The sequence below is a fragment of the Artibeus jamaicensis genome, unplaced genomic scaffold, assembly GCF_021234435.1.
Source record: "Artibeus jamaicensis isolate MK-2021 breed Jamaican fruit bat unplaced genomic scaffold, CSHL_Jam_final scaffold_1283, whole genome shotgun sequence".
Taxonomy (NCBI): Eukaryota; Metazoa; Chordata; class Mammalia; order Chiroptera; family Phyllostomidae; genus Artibeus; species Artibeus jamaicensis.
Genome location: NW_026522028.1, coordinates 22,618,818 through 22,638,018, shown reverse-complemented (window position 1 = coordinate 22,638,018; position 19,201 = coordinate 22,618,818). Strand labels below are relative to the sequence as shown.

General features: G+C 37.4%; 1 protein-coding gene across 3 annotated transcripts in view; it reads right to left on the bottom strand.

Moving 5' to 3' along the window:
* Positions 1 to 19,201, bottom strand: part of MID1 (midline 1) — a 374,792-nt gene that overhangs the window by 258,569 nt on the left and 97,022 nt on the right. Inside the window, exon 1 of one of the 3 annotated variants that reach the window (XM_053655803.1) lies at positions 9,401 to 9,422. The exons of the other annotated variants lie outside the window; for them this stretch is intronic. The gene's annotated coding sequence lies outside the window, so the exon portion shown is untranslated. Of the gene's footprint in view, positions 1 to 9,400; positions 9,423 to 19,201 lie in introns of those variants that run through there. 3 annotated transcript variants of the gene reach the window in all.

Here is a 19,201-nt window from a genome sequence, read left to right as displayed (position 1 = left end):
GCAAGATGCTTAGTCTTTGAATTTTGAAAAGATTACTCTTTTAGGAAATGAAAATGCAATTAAAGGATGAGGGGAAAGCCTCTTTTTGTGTCACTGCTTGAGTACCCAAACAGTCAGAAACATTCATCAGCACGTGAGCAGCTCAAGAGCCGGGAAGAAGCATGCCCTCCTGGAAGAAGCACAACTTAAAGCAAAGCCTGAATTCAGGTTGAGTGGGAAAGGGCATGGCAGACCCTCAATTCCAAGGGAGCCCCAATGATGTGGCTACCAAACCCAGAAATCTATACAGCTCATAGTGCTTTCATGCACAAATTGGGAATTCCTCTTTTGAAAGAAGTACCACAGATTCATCTTTGAGAGTTGCTGATTTTGTGTAGAATGAGCACAGTTCTTTATAAATTAGGAACAATTTATTTTTGTTAATCAAATTGGAACGTACTAACATGGTTTGTGTTTCAATTGTATTAGTGGTATTGCTTACTTAACAGTTGCTCATGCTTCCACATAGCCATGGATGAAAGTAAATCACATGTAACATGCCAATAATCTCATTTATAATATTCCAAACATAATAAAAAGAGAATGAAAATGAACCCATGTCTCGTAGAGGTTGAAAAAAAATTTTATATCCCAGGAGCCTGCCAAGATGCTAACATAAGGGAAAGATACCATCAGTCAAAAGGAAAAAAATAACTACGGAAACAATTAGTGATAACATGTAGAATGCCAGGTTTTGTTGAAATAAAATAAAATTCTATCAGTAAAATATGATGATTTCAAAAAAATGTTTATTTTTCTAATTTTATTCTCATCAAGACATAATACTCTCTTTTGTATACTGTACATATTGCAATTTTTAAAGAAATAATTTGATTGGCATGCATTAGAAAGTTGGTCTTTTCTTATAAATGAAGTTAGGTGTTAAGAGGGTTTTTTTGTGGTTAAACAGGACATTTTCTATATATGTGTGCATGTGAATTGATTTCTCTCTAATCAGAACTAAAGGGCAGTTTTCCTCAGTGTAGATGAAGAGTAATTAATCCAATACCATATCCAAAGGGCTGAGTAATAACAGATGTAAAATGATTGTATGTTTCAAACTCAGAGACAAATTCATATAAAGTATAATTTCTACAGTTTCTGGCTTATCAGATCTAAAGATATAGCATTCTTTGCTAATGTTTCAGCAACATCAATCAATCACCAAATATTTTCCATAGTCATTCTGCGCTCAAAATACAGGATCAAATTTCCCCATATCCAAAGTTCAACTTGGAATAAAAGGATTAAGGGGCCACAAAACTTCCCTAACAAATGATAAAAACAACAATTATTTTCTTGGGTAAAGGAGATTAAATCTAAAATTATATCTTTCTGAAAATTAAGGCCAAATCAACAGTTTTGCACTCAAAACAGGATACTTTCTTCTGTAGGGAACAGGCTTACTATTTGGGGGATTATGCATGGAAATATTTTCAAATCGTCACCCACACAGTTTTTAAAAATATTTTATTTATTTATTTTTAGAGAGAAGGGAAAGGAGAAAGAGAGGGAGAGAAATATCAATGTATGAGAAATACATTGATCAGCTGCTTCTCCCACACCCCAACTGGGGACCTGACTCACAACCCAGGCATGTGCTCTGACGTGGAATCAAACCAGTAACCTTTGGCTCACAGGTCAGCACTCAATCCACTGAGCCACACCAGCCAGGGATACCCACACAGTTTTTTTTTTTACTATGCACTTACACATCTGAATAAATGTATGGTTAGAAAAAACATATTGTTATGTTCTCCTATGCCAAGTATAATTGTAAAAGTAAGCATATCGTTGAATAAAAAAAAAAATCACATCATAGATGGTGCTTTTTGTCCAGAGTTGGGAGATAGGGAACATAAATTTCTCAAAAACTTCTTCTAGTTCTAATATTCTCTCTTGCCATGTAAAAGGATCCATCCTGCTGGCTTAACTCAGTGAAGTACATGTTGTTATTATGAATGCAACATGCACTTATAGAAAATTATACACAAAATGTGAATTTGGAGTCTCAATCCCTTTAAGTATATATTATATGATATAGACATTTAGCAGTGCTGAGCATTTATTTATTAGATGATAAATCTTTAAATAGTCTCTGAGAACTATTTAAATGACTGATTCAATGGGGACAAACAAAAATGTAAGACAAGCAAGAATTACGTCAATAGTTCTCCCTCAACAAACTGGCCATGAAAACTGCCAGAATACCTTCCCTGGTTGAGAAGCCCCCTCTGGTTCGTTTAAGCTGCAGAGCTAATGAATATGAGTCCTCAGTAGGAAAACTGAATATACCTTATCAAGCTAGTTTGTATTATATATGTATGTATGTATGTATGTTTGTATTTATTTATTTATTTATGCAGAAGGAATTTCTCAAGTGAATGGAGATCTAACTCAGAAAATGAACATAAAACCTGGCTGGTGTAGCTTAGTGGGTTGGAAGTTGTCCCACAAATCAAAAGTTGCGAGTTTGATTGCCAGTCAGGGCGCATACCTGGGTTGCGCCTATGTCCCCGGGTGGGGGTGTATGAGAGGCAGACAATCGATGTTTGTCTTGAACATCAAAGTTTCTTTCCCTATCTTTCTCCTTCCCTTGCCCCCTCTGTAAAAATAAATAAAGTGTTTTAAAAAAAATGGACACAAACCAAGGAAGGCCAGGCACTCAGAAACTCAGCCCAAATTATGTCTTAGAATTAACTTTTCCAGGAGAAACCGCAGAGCAACCTCTGACACTGAGAGCCTCCATTTGAACTGCAGAAGCTGCTGCCTCTGGAAAATAAAACTGTCTTTTCCTTGCTAGTTCAATTTGCCCCTTATCAGAGAGATTGTGTGTCCAGATTGAGGATTTAGGAACCTCTTTGAAGGGTTGGGTGAAGTTATGGGGACCTCAAGAATGGATGGAGGTGTAATGGTGCTCTCTGCTGGAGTGAATCAGTAATGCTGCTCAGTAAGTTTACTGGGATTGAAATAAAACAAAATTTTTTTGGTGGGGTATTTCTGCAACAAAAAGTCCTGAGATGTACACTGCAAAAAAGTAGTTTCAAAACCCCAAACCACATGAAATTAGCTTGATTCTGAGTTGACAGTGGAATTTGAAACCAGTGGAATTCAAGCTGGGAAACCATGGACAGTGGAATTTGTATTTCATCCTAAAATGTTAGCACTATAAACCCTTCATCAAACCTGGAGACAATTATTTTCTCACTATCTGGAAAAGACCACATTTCTAGTGGCTGAATTTTTCCAGGGCAGACTTTGCTCTCCCATTTTAGTTTTATCGAGTTCCCCTCTTTTAGACTTGCATAAACAAGCCTCATTCAAGAATGAAGGATGCTATGAGGTCCAGACCTAAGCAACCCTCCATGATTCTGCTATTAAAAATCATAATAGGAATTTGTCACAAAAAGCACACATTATATTGGCATCCCCAGGTTTCTTAGAAATATACAGTAGAGCAAAAAATGATTTAAAAAATCATTTGAGAAAATTCAGAAAAACAGTGGTATTTCATTAAAGGTGTAGTTTCTTTATTTCCCAATTCTGAAATTGAAATTCTTAATACTTTTTAAACAAAGGCAGCCACATTTTCATTTTGCAGTATGCTTTGTAAAATGTGTAGCCTGTCCTGTACACGTGCTTCCTTAGCACGTAGCTTTTTTTCTTGATTTGAGAGAGAGGAAGAGGGAGGGAGGGAGAGAAAGGGATGGAGGGGGGGATTTGTTGTTTCACTTATTTATGCATTCATTGGTTGCTTTTTGTATGTGTATGTGCCTGACTGGGGGATCAAATCTGCAATCTTCATGTATCTGGATGTTGCTCTAACCAACTGAACTACTCGATTAGGGCTAATGTGTAGTTTTGAGCATTGTCAGAGTAAGATGCTGGCCTTCCTAGGAAACACAGAGATGTCTAAAGTATCATGCTCATGTTGAAGAATTGGATAGTCTAGGAAAGGAGATAAGACATGCACAAGAACAATGAGAACATGTAGCAGAATATAATGATTCAATAAAAGAGGTGCAGGTGCTCTGTAGTTCAGAGGATGATAGCAAGACCACTTCAAGCTGGGAAAACCTAAAATGCCTCATGATTGGGGTGTCATTTGAGCTGGAACTTTCAAATAAATTCTTTAGTACCTATTTCTCTGCAGGACAATAGAAAAACAAAGAAAATAAATAGCACAACATTTCCTTTTTGCCATCTGGTCCACTTTGTGGTTTTACTCTTTTTTCTTGGTCACCTTAGTTGACTCAGCAGTTTTATTCATAGGATTCAAATATGCTTTTACTTATAAAGTGTAATCTTCCACAGAGAAAATAGTTTTGATTTTCAGAAATCAGGGGGCGGGTTCTATTTGCCTGCCTCTCAGTAAGCTTCAGGGGACATGTCAGATGAAACCAGTGGGGGGGGTTTCATTTTTTAAGGGGTTTGCTCCCTTGGGTTAGAGCCTTGTGGCTCTGAGACAATGGCTGTGAGTTCAAAATCTGTAGCATTGTGTAACTGATTCAGGGTACATGTCCTTATAGGATGGGTCAATCATACCATCTTACTACAAAAAGAGCACTCTTTTTCCTTTTGGGGATGATGTTGCTGTGACACTGAGGATGCCAAGCCCCTATCTAGAAATCCAACTGTGTCCACTTCAGGATCCTAGAAAAGCTCAATGAATAAAATCATGCACCAAAGCTATTATTCGTTGTACCCAGAGGTCCAGATTGCCTTTCTCTCAACTTCCACACGTGCCTTCCCAGCAAACACTCTAAGGAAGATTTGGTTTTAAGGAAAGCAAAGGAAATGTAACAGTGTTCTCAAAGATCTGATATAAAAATTAGAAATGTAGCCCTGGCTAGTGCGGCTCAGTGGATTGAGCATGGGCCTGCAAACCAATTTGATTCCCAGTCAGGGCATATGCCTGGGTTGCGGGCCAGGTCCCCAGCAGAGGACACACAAGAGGCAACCAAACATTGATGTTTCTCCCTCTTTATTTCTCCCTCCCTTCTCCCCTCTAAAAATAATAAACAAAATCTTTACAAAAAATTAGAAATGTACTTACATGCATGACACATGGACATGAACTAAGGGGGGGATTTCTGGAGGGAAGGCTGGTACTGGGTAGAGGGGGTCAAAGGGGAAAAACTGGGACAACTGTAACAGCATAATCAATAAAATATATTTTAAAAAAAGAAATTATTCTCAATAGGAATAAAGTTGCATGTAAGTATTTATGTTTAGAGAGAGGGGAAGGTAGGGAGAAAGAGAGGGAGAGATACAGCAATGTGTGGTTGCCTCTTACACACCTCCAACTAGGGACCTGGTCAGTAACCCAGGCATGTGCCCTGACTGGGAATTGAACTGGTGACCCTTTGGTTTGTAGACCCGTGCTCAATCTACTGAGCTACACAAGCCAGGGCTTTTTTTAAAATAAAGATTTTATTTATTAATCTTTAGAGGAGAAGGGAAGGAGAGGGAGAGAAATATCAATGTGTGGTTGCCTCTGGTGTGTCCCCTGCTGGGAACTGGCCTGCAATCCAGGCATGTGCCCTGACTGGGAATCGAACCGCAGTCCTTTGGTTTGCAGGCCTGTGCTCAATCCACTGAGCTACACCAGCCAGGGCGAGCCAGGGTTTTTAAAAAAATAATTTCTATATTGGCCATGTTAAATATTCAATATTAAAATCATAATAAATTTTAAAAATCTTTGTACATTAGTGGACATAGCACATGGCATGCTTAGGGTCAATATGCTTAGAAAAAGAAGAACATATTGCATAAAAGAAGCAATATGGCCAATAAACTTTTCAAAGCATTTTTCTCCCACACACTGTCTCATAGCTACTCTTAATATGTTCTATATTTCTAGAACTGAGTCTCTTTGACAGCAAACGCACAGCTATGAACAACCACACCTAAAACAAAAGCAAACTAAAAGGACAGTTAGATCAGGAGTGGAACCATAGAAATGAAGATCTCATGGAGGGTTTGCAACAGGGGAGTGGGAGGAGGAGAAGGGGGAAGAAGATACAGAAAATAAGTAGCATAGACAGTAGGTAGAAAATAGATAGGGGGAGGGCAAGAATAGTATGGGAAATATAGAATCCAAAGAACTTGAGACACGTGGTCATAAACTAAAGGAGGGGAATGGTAGGGGTGGGGGGGGTGCAGGGTGGAGGGGAATGAAGAGGGGAAATAGAACAACTGTAATAGCATAATCAATAAAATAAAAATTTTTAAAAAAAGAAAAAAATTCTTAGTGGGAAGGTTGAAGTTAAAAAAAATCATTATGTGTATTTAAATCTATGATCTGGATAAAGCTATGTGAGCAAGGTATATGATAAATGATAGATTTGAGATTTTTCTTTTAGCTTTGCCTTATGTAAGCTTGATTTTTCAACTGGAACCAGCAAGCAGATACTCTCTGGATATCAACTAAGCAGCATTTGCCATTTCTTATAAACTGATAATTTTGACTTGCCCCATATAAGAAAAGTTTGATGTCTCATTATTTTAACAAGCTAATAATCTAATTCCATGCAACAGAGAAACAGGAAACATTTAAATCAAATTATTTCCTTGTACTTTGTGACAAAATCAAAATGGAAAAGTAGGCATTTTTAACACTATAAGGTTTATGACTCAGGCTCAGAATTTTAGGTATCAGTCTGTAATATAAAGTTAGGTTGAGTGTTTCTTTGTCCAAGAAAAGAACAGAATAATAAAGACACACATTTGACTAAATTCAACAGCCAAGCCTGGCGGAATGAAATTGCTGTCTGGAAGAATTTATGAGAGAAAAACAAAACTGTAAGTGGTAGTTGGCTTTAGAAAGGAGTAGTAAAACAGAACCGGGTCCAAGGACAGCAGAGTTCACCTTTGCCCTCATCTCCCATCTCGAGAAATGTGGCAGCATCACGTGTTCCAACTTGAGCATTTTTGGTCTTTATAACCACTACGCTTCGGCATTCTGGCAACTCACTGACCCACATTTTTAGTGGCCAAACTGTGGTTAGTGTGGGCCAGAGAGTCAGGAACTGCTGACTAAACTGTTTCTGAAACTTGTGGCTACACAGGAACCAGTGGACAATGCTTGAGATTCCTCTTCTGTGCCCGTAGCATATGACCAAGTGGGACTGGGAAGGGATACCATTAGTAAATGCTCTAAGTCTACTTTCTTGACCCTGATGGAATGCTCAGAAGAGCTGAAGCAAAGAACTAAGTATGCATTCAAATCTCCATTTATGTAAAGTCTCTGTTATATGGCAGAATGAGATTCATGCTGTTTCTCTTTCATATTTATTATTTTAAAACTCTGTTCTTTGAATTTTGAAGGACCAGCTCATCAGAGCCATATGCAGATTCATGTTAAATGAAAAATTATCTTTATTCTGCTAAAGTAGAGGGGATTTTGAACTTCTTTTAATACTCAAGAGCACTGTTGTTCTGTCTAAAGCAGTGCTTCTTATAGTGTGGTCCCCCAATCAGCAGCATCAACATGGAAGAGAGCCAGATGGAGAGAAATGCAGATTCTCAGGCCCCATCTCAGTCTGAATCAGAAGTCTGAGGTGGGGTTCCAGCAATCTGTATTTTACCCAGCTTTCCATGTGATTGTGTTGCATGCTCAACTCGAGAACCACTGATCTATCTAAGGAGTTGTTATGGAGGTGATTTCTACGTGACTAAACAGTGTCTACCTCCCCAGGGAAATGGCTTACTTGATAATGTGTTATCAGGGACACTTCACCATTGTATTTGGTCCATGAAATCAGACCATTTGGTTTAGTTGAAGAAAATAAGCCATCTGTTCCCTCAAATTCTATTATTTGATTTGTTTAAAATGTGAATTCCCAAGGATTTTCCTAAAACCCCCAAACACAAAATATAGTTTGCATTATTAACAATGATTCTTTGGACCCATCTATTTACATTGTAATTGGTTTTTGTGAAAGCAAAATGTTTTTTTTCTCCTTGAAATATATTTTTCAGAATTTATAGGCTTAAAGAATTTTAGAATTGGAGTAGATCTTTAAAAGTCATCAACACATTTTTTTGAACCAAGAAAGAAATCAGGTCACAAGATGATGAGTATGAGTTATGCAGAGAAATTTTCATGGGTTAAATGGAAGGAGGTAGCCACCTGCTAAGCTATGAATTCCTCTATTAGAACCTGAAATCAAGGACTGACAGCATCTTTTTCATGTCTTTCCCTCTTTCATGTCACAGTTCTTGGAACAGTGTTGGTGCAGTTTAATAAATGTTTCTTGAAAAGTGATATGAAACAAAATGTGTGTTCTTTTTACTTGCTCCTTCAAGAGGAAAAAGGGCATTTTCTTCCAGTCTGTCAGAAGGGATGAGTGAATATGAAAAATTACTTTAGTTTCTATTAAATGATAGGCTGCTTCTTTGAACCTACCAACCTAGTAGCCTATGATCACATAAATGGATTCTATTAACAAGAGTCCCAGGACAATGAGTGGAAATACTGGGATTTGTTGGAAAGGCTATTTGAAGATGTTTGTGCAGCACGTGCTCATTACTATGTCTGGCTCAAGCCAATTTTATTTAGCACCATAAAAAGAGACTTAGCTTATGATATTTTAAGCATCTTAAACAAAGCAAGACTTATGCTATTGGGTGCAACTTTGGACCTTCCACCATACCAGGTTTTCCACAGGTTTAGAGAGGCAAGAAACTGTTTCTTTATGCATTGCAAGTGCAAAGTAGGAAGCCCCCTCCTTCTCCCTTCTAATATCACCAGGAATGAATAGGCAGCGTGTTTCCCATAATTCAGCAATAACTGGGCTATTATTCTTTAATGCTTCAGTTTATTAATGTAACCACTGTGTCATTCCTACCATGCCCATGTAATTAAATTACCCGACAGACATTTGATATGAAGCTTTCAATCCCCACAAAAGCCCAGAATTTCTATGCCCCTTTGTGAGTCCCTAATGAATGAGTGGCACAGATACTTCTGTCATCCATGTTCACTCACTGTCCCCTCTAACTGCTCTCCTATGTCATTAGGAGCTTGCTCCTGCAGACAAACTGGGAGCCATTCAAAAGCAGAGGGTCACATTTCCAACAACAACAAGCACTAGTCATGCTATCACCTTCCCCTCTCTTTGTCCAACTAAACCAGAGGCTGACAAAATTAAATTCCAAAACCACATCTGCCTGGATGGATCAATGGTTCATTCTTAAACCTTGGCTACTGAATGATAATCCCTCTGTAAATCATGAGTATAAAGGGAAAATAAACTGAGAAAAATATTAAAGCAATCATGGTGTCCATCCAAGTATATGTCATTATGTGACTTTCTGGAAAGGAAAAACAAATTTCACTTAAAAATTAAATGTTTACCTTTTTCATTTTGCAAATGGAACTATGATAATGATACTTCATCCAGATGGTATCCCAAAGCAGCTTGTGAAAAGGTACCTGTGATTATTAATAAAATAATAATTTTTTCCTAAATCACTCAACTGTTCATTTGAAGCTATTGATTTCAAAACACAACGCTCTCTAAATGTTGTAAAACTTGGACATGAATCTTTAAAATAATCAAAATAGATTGTAGAGTGGGAATTCCTTTATTTCTAGAAAACAAACTTTAAGGACTCTAGATGTTTTTAAAAATTTTTTAAAGATGTATATTTTCATTTAACAAAATATAATATAATTAGCTTAACATATGTTTGTCATGAGAGTACAGGGCAGATTTGAATGAAACCTTGCTTGATTTTTGAATATTTACATTACCTGCAGTAAAAGTATGAGGAAATATAAATATATGAGTATAGGAATGAAAATTGAGATATAATTTCAAAAGTGATTACTTTGATTTTACAAGAAAAAAGCATCAATCAAAGTAAATGATGCCCAAATCAAGGAAATTGGAAATGTTTCCAGTCAATCAAACTTCTAGATCAGAGAGAAGAAGTCACTTTTTATTGGAATCTAGGAATGGCAATTACTGTATTACTATGATTGCCTTTTAATGTGAAATTTATGTTATTTGTATACAATTAACATAATTTTAATTTATATGATGTTTCAAGTGCAAAGGTACACAGAAAAAATACTGAATTTAAATCCTGAAAATACTTGAGATGAAAGAATATTTATAGTTATTAGTGACTATTCTGTTAGTCTCAAAAGAAGGCAATAAAGTCACAACAAGGCATATGAAACAGAGGGGACATAAAAAACCAAACAGCTGGGAAGTAGACCTAATTGTAATAATGTTAATAATTACACTAAGTATAAAGGGACCAATGAAAAGACAGGAAGTGTCAGACTGAATTAAAAAAGAAAAGATCTAATTATATGCTGTGGAAGAGATGGATTTTAATGATAAAAACACAAATAGGTTAAAGGTAAGAAGAGAGACAAACATATACCAGCCAAATAGTCAGCACAAAAAAACTGGCCAGGCTATATTAATATTAGATTACATACTCAAAGAATATTCTCAGAGACAAATAGGAACATTTCATAATGACAAAAGGGCCAATCATTAGGATGACATACAACAATGAATATATATATTCTTAATAACAGAGCTTCAAGTGAAATGAAGAAAAACTATCAGAACTACAGTGACCAGAGGGGAGAGGGGAGAAAATTTCACGGAAAAAGGGGAAGGGTTTACAGGAACAAGTATAAAAGATACATGGGCAAAAAAACGAAGAAGGGCGGAAATGGGAGGGAGGTGGGTAGCACAGGGAGGGTGGGCTGGGATGGGAGTAATAGACCGAAAACTGTACTGGAACAACAGTTAAAATAAATTAAAAAATAAAATAAATGTAGTTTTTGCAAAAAAGAAGAAAAACTGTCAGAACTAAAGTAGCAAACATAAATCTATGTTCATAATTGTTGATTTTAATACTTCCTGTTAAGTAACAGATAAAACAACTAGATAAAACATTTTAGGTATTTTAGAAAGCCCCAAATGTTGAAAAGTAAACAATACATGCTAAGTAATCCATGAGTGATAGGAAAAATTAGGGAAATTAAAAAAGTAATTTGAACTGCATGAAAAACAAAGTTCAATATATCAAAATTTGTGAGATGCAGCTAAAACATTGCTTAAAGGGAAATTTGTAGAGCTAAATATTTAAAAAAGAAGAAAAGTTTAAAATCAGTGATCAAAGTTTATACCTAAGGTAGCTAAAAAAAGAACAAGGTAAAACCAAAGTAATAGAAGAAAAGAAAAATAAACATAAAAGCAATAAACAATGAAATAGAAAGCCAATAAATAATAGCTATTTAACAAAGCCAAAAGTTGATGTTTTAAACTTATTTTTTAAAGATTTTAGTCATTTTTTTAAGAAAGAGAGGAGAGAGAGGGAGAGAAACATCAATATGAAAGAAAAACATGGGTTGGTTGCCTTCCACCCCCAACTGGGGACCTGACCTGCAACCCAGGCATATGCCCTGATTGGGAATCAAACTGGCAACCTTTTGGTTCCCAGGCCAGTGCTCAGGCACTGAACCATACCAGGTAGGACTAAACTTATTAATAAAATAAACAAACTCTTGGCAACTCTGATCAAGGAAAAGATAGAAAACATGAATTGAGTATATCATGATATATTCTGCAGACATCAAAGAAATAAGGTACTATAAACAATTTTGTGCCAATGATTTCTACAACTTAGTTGGAAGGAGGAAATTTGTAGAAAAATGTGAGTTACTAAAACTGACACAAGATAAAATGAAAAATCTTATTAATCTTATATCTATATAAGAAACTGAATTGAAATAAAAATTCTTCCCCAAAAGAAAATACCAGGTCCAGAGAATTTTACTAGTGAATGTTACAATATATTTAAAGAAGAAGAAATACTGCCAATTTTAAACAAACTGTTTCAGAAAATAGAGGAGGAAGAAATGCTTTTACAACTCATTTTATGAAGCCAGCATAAATCTGATACCAAAATATGACAAGGCAAAAGTAGTGTAAGAAAAGAAGGTCACAAATCAATATCCCTCATCAGGAATGAAAGTCTTTAACTAAATGTTAGTAAATCAAGTCCAGCAACATGTAAAAAGAATATAATATATCATAACCAGCAATATAAAGTTAGTTTAACATTCAAAATCAGTCAACCAATATTATCCACCACATTCATAGATAAAAGGACACAAACCATGTATCTCCTTTTTAATAAGGGCAGAAAAAATTTAATGTACTTCAACATCTATTAATTGATATAAAACTCTGTAAATTATGACCTGAAGGGGAGACTTCCGCCAAGATGGAGGCATAGGTGGATGTGCCATGCCTTCTCACACAACCAAGATTAGAGAAAACTAAATATTAGCAACAGAAAACACAGCCAGAACATGGAAAATTGAACTTTTCGGAAGTCCGTTAACAACAAATTCTTCAGCCTGACCGGTAAGGGGCGAAACCAGCGGCTGGCGGAGCAGGGTTGCGCGGGAGGACTCGGCCAGACGACTCAGGCGAGGAATCCAGACGCGCGGAATCCATACCCGCTCGGAATCCAGGCGCAGGGTCGGACCTAGTGAGCGACCGAGCGAGCGACCAGGCAAGCGACCGCGGGGGAGACAGCGGGGCAGCGGGGCTGCATGTTGACTGAGGTCGCGCATTTGTGCGTGGGTGGACAGGCGAGGGAGTGGGCGGTTGGACCGGGCCCGGCAGGTCCCCACAGCCGGCAGCAGTGGAGGGCGCCGCCATTTCCCTGCTCTGACCCCACCTCCACATACAGCGTCATAACCCAGCGACTCTGAGTGGCCCGGCCCAGGTGAACCACCTACGGCACTGCTCCTCCACACCCAGCTGTGAGAAGCGGCAGAGGGGGTCGCCATTTTCCCCGCTCTGGCCATGCCCCCACATACAGCATCACAACCCAGCGACCTGGGAATCCAAGGTGCCGCTTCTCACATTTAAAGGGCCCGAACAGACCAAGAATGGCGCTGGAGGATCTCAGAGCCCCAGAGCCAATAGATCTAAGCGATGAAGAAATAGCAAAACTCACAGACGCACAGTTTAAAACATTGGTGATCAGGATCCTCACAGAACTGGTTGATTATACCGACAAATTAGACAAATATATGAAGGCGAAACTAATTGAAATGAATGGAATTGCACAGGACACCAATAGCAATGAAAAGGAAACTGGGACTCAAATCAATGGAGTGGACCAGAAGAAAGCAAATAATGGCCAAACAGAAAAGAGTCAAGAAGCAAGAATTCAAAGAAAGGAGGAGAGTCTTAGGAACCTCCAGGACATCTTTAAACGCTCCAACATCCGAATTATAGGGGTACCAGAAGGGGGAAAGGCACAGCCACCAGTGGAAAACTTATTTGAACAAATAATAAAGGAGAATTTCCCCAATCTGACAAAGGAAATAGACTTCCAGGAAATCCAGGAAGCTCAGAGAGTCCCAAAGAAGGTGGACCCAAGAAGGAACACACCAAGGCACATCATCATTACATTAGCCAAAATTAAAATGAAGGAGAGAATCCTAGAAGCAGCAAGAGCTAAGGGGACAGTCACCTATAAAGGAGTCCCCATCAGACTGTCAGCAGATTTCTCAAAAGAGACCTTACAGGCAAGAAGGGGCTGGAAAGAGGTATTCCAAGTCATGAAATCTAAAGACCTACAACCAAGATTGCTCTATCCAGCAAAAACTTTCATTTAGAATGGAAGGACAGATAAAGTGCTTCTCAGATAAGATCAAATTCAAGGAGTTCATCATCACCAAGCCCTTATTATATGAAATGCTAAAGGGACTTATCTAAGAAAAAGAAGTTAAAGAAACATGAACAGTGAAAGGACAACAAACTCACAGTTATTAACAACCACACCTAAAAGGAAAGCAAACTAAAAGGACAGCTAGATCAGGAGTGGAAACATAGAAATGAAGATCTCAAGGAGGGTTAGCAACAGGGGAGTGGGAGGAGGAGAAGGGGGGAGAAGGTACAGAAAATAAGTAGCATAGACAGTAGATAGAAAATAGTTGGGGGGCAAGAATAGCATGGGAAATATAGAATCTAAAGGACTTGAGACACATGGTCATAAACTAAAGGGGGGGTAATGGTGGGGATGGGGGGTAGGGTGGAGGGGAATGAAAGGGGGAATAGAACAACTGTAACAGCATAATCAATAAAAAAAAATAAAAAAAAATTATGACCTGAAGGAAACTTTAGCCTCCAAATAAAAGGCAACTATGGGAAACCTGCAGTTCACATCATGCTTTATTGTGATATAATGAGTACTTTCTCTCAAGATCAGAAACAGGCAAGGATGTCTGCTCTAATCACTGATATTCAATGTTGTACTGGATATTATAGCCAGTACAATAAAAAAACAAAAGTAAATAAAGGACATAAAGACTTAAAAGAAAGTAAACCCTTTTTTCCCCAAATCGCAGCATTATTTATATGAAAAGATTCTGATGAATATATGAAATAATTGTCCAAACTAATAATTACATTTAACAATGTCATAGAATGCAAGATGAACATTAAAGTCAATTATATTTTTATATAATCGTGGCAGGATAAAATACTGGGATACAAATCAGGGTAAAATACTAATTCATATAATTAAGGATATGCAAGACTGAGATTGAAAACTAACATATTGCTGAGAGAAATTGAAAAATATAGAAATAAATGGAGAGATACCATGATTATGGCTTGGAGGATTCAATGTTGTTAAGATGTCAGTTCTTCTCTAATTGATCTATAGATTCAATACAATTCCTGTGAAAAGCCCCAAGACTGTTTTGTAGAAACAGACAAGTTGATTCCAACATTTAATAAAATAAAAAAAACTAAACAGCTAAACAGTCTTTAAAAATATAACAGAGTTGGAGAACCTACCCTACCTCATTTAAAAACTAACTCTAAAACTACAGTAGTCAGGACAGTTTGTTTTTGACTTACAGACAGACTGACCAATGAAACAAAATTAAGTACAGGTATATATTCACATGTACATGGTCAGTTGATTTTCAACAAAGGGACCAATGTAATTAAATGGGGGAAAAGAATAGTCTTTTCAACAAATGGTGCTGAAATAACTAGAAAAATCACATGAGAAAAAAATAAACCTTGACCTCTACCTCACAGTATACAGTTATTGAATCAAGATGGATCATAGGCCTACACTTGAAAGTGAAAACTGTAAAACTTCCAGAAAAAAATCAGAGGCAAACATCTCACAGTCATAGGGTAGAAAAATATTTTTAGAAGAGATCCAAAAAATAATAAACAAAACAGTTGAAAATTGTGTCTCATCCAAATTAAAAAGTTGTAGCCATTAAAAGACATTGTTAATAAAATGAAAAGGGAAGATATAGACTAGGACAAATATTTTATATACATTTATATATGTATGTACCTGACACACTAACTTATTTAGAATACATAAAGTGTTCCCATAATTCAATAATAAAAAGACAGTCACCCCCCAATGGGTAAGATATATAAAGAGAAACTTCACAATTACAAGTATATAAATTACCAATAAGCACAGAAAAAAATGTTCAACATTATCATTTGTCTTCAGGGAAATGTAAATTAAAACTACAAGATATCTTTTCAAGCTCACTGGAATGGGAAAAATTAAAAAGACTAACATCACCAAATGTTAATGAGGATGTAAAGAAATCAGAAGAATCTTCATACATTACTAGTAAAGAGTGTAAAATGGTACAAACTCTTTCTAAAATTGTTTTTGCAGTTGTCTGCATTTATCCCCCACATGAAAAGAGAATCTATTATCTCTTCTCTATGAACAAGATTAGGGAATTTTGTTTGAATTTTATGTATAGGGGAGTATGAAGTTAAAAGTTTTGTTTAGCTCTGACTGGTGTGGCTGAGTGGGTTGGGCATTGTCCTGCAAAAAGAAAGGTTGCTGGTTTGACTCCCAGTCAGAGCACATGCCTGGGTTGTGTATCAGGTCCCCAGTGGGGGGGGGGTGTTAAAGGCAACCAATCCATGTTTCTCTTGTACATCAATGCTTCTCTTCCTCTTTCTTCCTCCCTTTCCCTTTCTCAAAAAATAACTGAATAAAATCCTTACCAAAAGGTTTTGTTTAAATTTCTTATTGTTCAATCTTCAAAACATTCTGCTTCTAAAGACAAAGAATTCCTGCACACAATTCTATATACTTATTATATTGCCTGTGATGTGTGACCTTCTAATATCTTTCTAACCTCTACTATGGAATCAGTATTGTAAATTAGTTAAAAATCAGTTGTCAAGGGTTAGCTATGATATCCTTAATTTAAAATTGTTGTCTTAATTCTCACTTCTCCAAAGAGGACATACAGAATATCCAGAGACACATGAAGAGATGCTCAATATCATTAGTTGTCAGAGAGATGCAAATTAAAACCACAATGAGATACCACTTTACACCAGTCAGGATGGCTATCATAAACAAAGCAACAAACAACAAATGTTGGAGAGGTTGTGGGGAAAAGGGGACCTTAGTTTACTGTTGGCGGGATTGCAGACTGGTACAACCATTATGGAAAACAGTATGGAATTTTCTCAGAAAAATAAAAATTGACCTGCCTCTTGACCCAGCAATTCCACTGCTAGGATTATATCCCAAGAATCCTAAAACATCAATTTCCAAGAACCTATGCACCACAATGTTCATAGCAGCACAATTTACAATAGCCAAGAGTTGGAAGCAACCTAGGTGCCCATCAGTAAATGAATGGATCAAAAAATTGTGGTACATATACACAATGGAATTCTATGCTGCAGAGAGAAAGAAGGAGCTCCTACCCTTTGCAACAACATGGATGGAACTGGAAAGCATTATGCTGAGTGAAATAGGCCAGGCATTGAAGGACAAATACCATATGATCTCACCTTTGACAGGAAGCTAAACAACAAAACAAACAAGCAAACAGAATAAAAACAAAGACACTGAAATAGAGAACAAGTGGGCAGGGACCAGAGGGGAGAGGGAAGGGAACTTAAGGGGAAAAATGGGGAGGGATTTTGAGGAACAAGTATGAAAGACACAGGGATGAGGACTGGGGGTGGGAAATGGGAGGGAGGTGGGGAGATGGGGCGGGGGGGGCTGGGATGGGAGAAATAGACAAAAAATGTACTTGAAAAATAATTAAATAAAAATTAAAAAATAAAATTGTTGTCTTAATTCTAATTGAATTTTTACATGGCGTTTGAAATCAGAGGGTTTTTGAGAAGTGGGTAGGAGGAGCAATACTTCACAATGATTTTATTATTGAGTTTTTCTTGGAAAAAGCAGAAAAACATTTTGTCCATGATGTTCATGGCCATGTTTTTGTTGTTGTTGTTTAAGACTCCAACTTCTCTCCTCCATATATAACCAAGGATATGGCTGTTCACACATGTTGGGGTTTATGATGGAGGCAGAGTATTGTTCTCAAGGTCACCAGGCTGTATTCAACTCCAGGATATATAGCAGAAAACAGAAAAGACACATTGCTATGTGGAATGAGTGCATTCATGACCAGACGTCAAACTTCAAATTCAGTTTTGCTTTTGCCAGGGCTGCCTTTCCCTGCTGCCTATGGATTCTCTGAGTTAGGGCTCATTTTCTTTTACACTTACATGTGAGAGCTACTTAAAATATCTTTTTTAATTGAATGCTTAAACCTAATTTAAATGTAAACCAAGAAGTGGCATAGTATTCGTAAATGAAATCAGAATCCCCCAAATTTGTCAGTCTTTCCTCCTTAACCACAGTTTATGATAACATCCTAAACAGTCTCTTTATATAATCAAGAATTTATATAAAACCACAGGCTTTAGAGGATTTGTACATATATATGTACACAGTACAGATCCACAATCAGATATAGTTTATACATAAATATATATAATGTATTTTGAGGAAGTACATGTATAGAGTTATTGTATTTACACTATATTACACTGTATATAAATAAATATATACACTCTCACACAAATATATATGTACTTTCTTATCTCAAAATACTCTCTACATTTCCTCTGTAGATTTGGGAAATAGAGACTTCGAATATTGCTTTTAATTCTCAATGAAGAAGTTAAAAAGAGCTTATAAAAACCTTATTTCAATCCCTTCAAAATATGCTTAGGAACAAACATAAGCTCCAAGGATAAGAGTGATTTGATGGATTTTCTCGTAATTTTTGCAAAACTGGTTTCTGCAGAACCAAGCAAATACATCACACACACACACACACACACACACACACACACACACACACACACACACACACCCAAGGCCCCTGCAAATGAGGCCCTATCAATGTTCAGAGGCCACCAGAAAAAAAACAACAACCCTGTGCTTTGTTTTAGTAAAATCTGCCCTCTGGATGGATCCTGCTGCTCAATTAGGCAGTTTTCACATGTAGATTTGGGCCAAATTCATCTTGAACATGTCGCTGCAGCCAATGGCAGAGCCTAGAAGTACAAATATCACAGGAGGTCCCTGCCACAGTCTTACAAATGCCACCTCTGTTGTGACACCAATGGGAATGCATGAGACAGATGGGAAAGATAGAGAAAGGAAAAAAGTGAGAGGAAGGGACAAAGAAGAGCAGCAGGACCAGAAAGAAAAAGGGTGGAGCAAAGGAGTACTAGGATGCAGGGGTGGGTCAAAGTCGAGGGAGCTTTCGAAAGGGAGTACGTACGGGAGAAGAAAAAGGGAGGAAAAGCTTTGACAAAAACATGGCAGAGAAAAGTATAAGAGAGTAGTGGGGACTGAGAGAAACAAACAGACTGGCAGAGGCTAGAGAGAGACAGAAATATAACTGAGGGAAGGATGGAGGGACAAGGACACTCTTGAGGGAGAGGGAGACAGAAAGCAAAGGGGAGGAGAGGCACAGGCTGGCAGATACAAAGGGAGGGGTAGAAAAAAAGAAGCAAGAGGGAGACTGTGTCTCATCAGGACCTTGCTGGGAGCTAAGCCACTGGCCAGGGCAGCAGCTGGGAGCAGTATCTATCATTGTGGCTCAGCTGTGCTGTTGGATTGCCCTTGTGATTTCTCCCTGGGGCTGCTTCTTTCATGAAATGCAAATTTCAGAGGGCCAAGTTCAGGGAGCTTAGGTCACTCCTCAGATCACCAGGCAGTCCTAATTTCAGAACACACCAAATGTAGATATCACTGCTTCAGCCCCCTCACTGTCTTAATG